The sequence below is a fragment of the Triticum aestivum genome, chromosome 6A (genome assembly GCF_018294505.1).
Source record: "Triticum aestivum cultivar Chinese Spring chromosome 6A, IWGSC CS RefSeq v2.1, whole genome shotgun sequence".
NCBI lineage: Eukaryota > Viridiplantae > Streptophyta > Magnoliopsida > Poales > Poaceae > Triticum > Triticum aestivum.
The window spans coordinates 16,939,829-16,944,005 of record NC_057809.1 but is presented as its reverse complement, the minus strand read 5'-3'; the positions used below and the strand labels follow the sequence as shown (position 1 = coordinate 16,944,005).

General features: G+C 45.9%; 1 non-coding gene across 1 annotated transcript; it reads left to right on the top strand.

The window, feature by feature from the left end:
- Window positions 1-1,356: 1,356 nt before the first annotated feature.
- On the top strand, window positions 1,357-1,430 carry TRNAI-GAU (transfer RNA isoleucine (anticodon GAU)). Its single transcript has one exon. It is a non-coding gene; the product is annotated as a tRNA-Ile (tRNA).
- The last annotated feature ends 2,747 nt before the right edge of the window (window positions 1,431-4,177 follow it).

The window sequence follows — 4,177 nt, the reverse complement described above, 5'->3', positions numbered from 1 at the left end:
TCGAACCTTATACATCACTATGTATTCTTTTATTTGATTTCTCAATCAAGATAATTCAGTAATGTTCAATGAGACTTTGTCGTAATTTTGTACTTATCATATATAAAAATATGGCACCAATATATACGTACAAGCATGTATACATAACATTGAACAATACGTGGATTTTTCATCAGAGGGTCATCAAGATGGGTGGAGCATTATTTAATTATGTCTACACATGCATCATCTAATGAGCCTCACTTAACGAACAAGTGGATGTACGTGTACATGCAAAGAGCTATGCATGGACATAGCTCACGTACATGCTATGATAGAAATCCCATGCGTGCATGGGGTTACTAGCTAGCTAGCTAAATTGACGGCTATTTGGCTTGACTACCCGTGCAAGATGATCAGGACAGGCCGAACGTGCAAGCCGTGACCATGTGCAGGTCTAGCTGCTGCACCGCACGTACAAGGGATAAGTCTGAAAGAGATAACCTGCTTATCATTGCCGGGAGAACGAGTAGAGATCCGCGAGATAGCAACCACCCTGCGTAAAAAATTAAAGGCAAAATAAAAATCAATCGAAGCATGGAGAACCTAGGACAGTGGAAGAACGGATATGCAACAAAATCACCTTAACAGGCATCACGCCGCGCAGGAGCCATTGGAGCCCGATTCAATCTCCAGATCCGTTTGTGGCCTCGCTCTTCCTCCTGCCGAGCAGACGGCGGGGGCATGGTGGCCATAGCGCTATGGTTAGCCTGGGCCGAGGGGGCCTCGGGGGAATGGGTCGCATTCCACATCGTGCGGTGCGGCGGGGCCGACTGGGCGAAGGAGATGACGGCGGCGGGGCAGGGAGGCGCCGGGCTGCTCCTGTGATTGGAGGGATAAAGAGACAGAGGGGCGAGGCGGGATGGAGAGAGGGCCACACTAGTGCTGGAGGGGGCGTCTTAGGTCTTCACAAGGGAAGTTGTTGCCCTTTTATACGCCTATGCGTGAAATGACAAAAATTCCCTTGACGGTGCACTGTAATTGCACGCGGTGGCACACCGGGAGTGAAACCATTCATTGCAATAGTGCTCGTGTTCGGTCCGACCGCCTAGGCCTTCCAAGCGCGCGATCCAATGGCCGAAAGTGCATCAAGGAATCGAGATGGACGGCCGGATGTCCCTAATAGTTGTGAGAGCTCGAAGCTTGCCTAGGTTCTTGTTTCTCGATAAATTGATGGCCGTGAGAGTGGATATTAAGATAAATGGAGCCTAACTCTCACGCGTCTTGATTTCGCCGTTCTTCGGTATTCTCAATTATTGAAGTATCAAAAAAGCTGTCTATTATTTTAATAAAAAAGGACTATCTAGAAAGCAATTAAGTCCTGTAGCTCAGCTGGTTAGAGCGCTGGTCCGATGTACCAGAAGTCACGGGTTCAAGCCCCGTCGGGACTAATTCTTTTCTTAATTGCGATTATGCTTCCTTTCTTGTATATATACTATATATATATATATAGCCCGTACGGCCCAAAACGGATAGCCCAGCAAACGATCCTATTCGGCGCGTTCGGCGCCGGGAAGCGAACCGGCGCCTGCTGGCAGCGCGAAGTGGGCGGCCACAGACGGAGCGAGCAGTAAACGGTCGCGTGAAAAAAGAAAGCGAAAATGTGGTAGAACCACGACTCGAACTCACGCAGCAACGCAGCGTGATTTTTCAGCTAACCAATACAGCTTCAGATGACTAGCGATTCAAAACAAACGCGAACTCTATAAGAACCATATAAGAGCCGCGCCATTTATTGCACAAAAAAATACAGTTTCTCTAGAACTTGTATTTTCGAATTTCTTAAATATTGTACGTTTTACTTTATAGCTTGAACAAGAGTTCATTGAATTTGAAAATAAGTTCATCAAATTTGAAAAAAGTTCATCGAATTTGGAAAAAGTTCATGAATTTTGAAAAGAGTTCATCCCGTTTATGAAAAAAAAGTTCATCGCATTTGAAAAAAGTTCATCGGATTTGAGAAAAAGTTCATCGATTTTGAAAAGAGTTCATCAGATTTGAAAAAAAGTTCATCGATTTTTGAAAACAGTTCATCAAATTTGAAAAAAAGTTCATCAGATTTGAAAAAAGTTCATCGAATTTTGAAAACAGTTCATCAGATTCAATAAAAGTTTATCAGATTTGAATAAAAGTTCATCGAATTTGAAAAAAAAGTTAACAAATCTGAAAAAAGTTCATCGAACTCGAAAGAAGAAAAAGGAAAACAGAAAACGAAAAAAGAAAAAAGGAAAACAGAAAAAGGTAAAAAGGAAAATGTAAAAGAAGATAAAAGTTCATTCTAAACAAATGAAGTGTGTTGGCTTGCTGGTTGCACCTGCGGTACTACGTGCGTGAGGTCCCTGGTTCGAATCACAGCTAACACATGTCTTTTTGCTGATTTAATAAGAAAAAAAGCTATTGGGCCGGCCCATCGCGCTGCGTGAGGTCCCTGGTTCGAATCACAGCTAACACATGTCTTTTTGCTGATTTAATAAGAAAAAAAAGCTATTGGACCGGCCCATCGCGCGAGCACTGCAGGCGCTGGGTTGGCAAGCGGGCGCATATGCGCCAAATAGGAAATCCCGGCGACCAGCCTACCACCGATCTTCACCGGCGAGATCGTTGGTCCTCCCTCCCTCCGTCTGCTGCTTCGGCGGCGGGAGGGAGGGGGGACCCTGTTCCTCCGCTCTTTAGTTAGGTTTTTGTTCTGTATGTCGTGGTGCGTCGTTGGGGTGGTGGGTGCGGCGCCCAGACGAATAAATCTGCCTCATCTCCACTCCTACACCGGCGATGTCCTTCATGGCGGCGTCTCGGAGTTGATGGCATCGTGTGTTTGCCGATCCTTCAGATCGGCGAAGTTAGGGTTCATGGATGGTGTCGGCGAGGCGGCGGTGGCGACTCCATCAGGTGTGTCTCTCCTTCTGCTCTGTCCCCGTTGCTGCGGCGTTATCTCCGACGTCATGGTGGAGCAGGGAGGTTTTATCGTCCGGGAGTACGCGCAGACGGTGGCCTGCGCAGTTGACAGCTGGAAGATGGTGCATCCTGTGCTGGGTGTGTGGTTGGAGGCTGACAGTTCTGATTTTCTCCTCCGACGTTGTAGTTGTGCGGGGATGTCAGGTCTGGAGTTCGATGGCGTGTCCGGGGACACGTTGCCCCGGTCTGATTCTTTCAACGGCAATGGTTTTGCTTTTGGCAAACTACTTTGGAGGTCCGTAAAGCTGCAGATCAGCGATGGAGCCGCGTCGAGCTCGGGTGAAGAGGTGATCTGTCTTCTCTCTCTTGGTGGTCGCTTCGGTGGTGCCGAAGGAGAGGGACAGGCGCTGGTTTTTTGCGTAGGATTATCCTATCCTTTCAATACTGTAATGTCGATGTTTATGTGTCTTGTAACCGGATCTTTATTTTATGAATGAGAAACGTATTACCTTGCAAAAAAAAAGCAAACGATCCATGAAGGAGCACCTCCGCGTAGCCACGATCAGTTAGTACGTTTCTTCAAGCGACACCATCTGTTTTTTTTAGTATCTATCTATTAGCTAACCAGAAAAAAGGAAATAAGCTAGAAAATCTCACAAAAATTAGAAACATCCAATTGTTAATTTAACACGTCATAAAATTACAGCCCTTTGATCTTCCCAATACCATTTGGACATAAAACTTGATAAAAATTACCCACCAATGCCAACTAGTCCATACTAATCCTCTTTGTGAAAAAAAATCTAGACTAACCCTCAACTCACCTCACGTCAAAGCAAAAAAAAACTCAGCTCATCTTCCGTGTAAAAGGAAACCTAAACTCACCTGTACGCGCAGCCGCCTCCTGACCTATCAATCCAATCGCATCTCCCCCCTGCACTCGCCGCCATTAGTGTTCCCAATCTTCCTCCCCAAGCTTCACCAGATCTGGGATACTCGCCCTCGCCCAGCACGACTCCCTAGCCATATTACTCATGTGTTAATCGATATACATGGATTTCAACACATCAAGGATTCAAGGGTTGGACAATGCACAACATGCATGGGCCGGTAACGCGATCATCCTGTCCGGGCGTGTCCGGGAAGATTCGGTATTGACATCAGGGTATTTGTTTCTTTTTTTCTATGAACTACTAATTTCATGGCCAATGTGTTGATGCATAATAAATAAATCTTATAGTTCAGC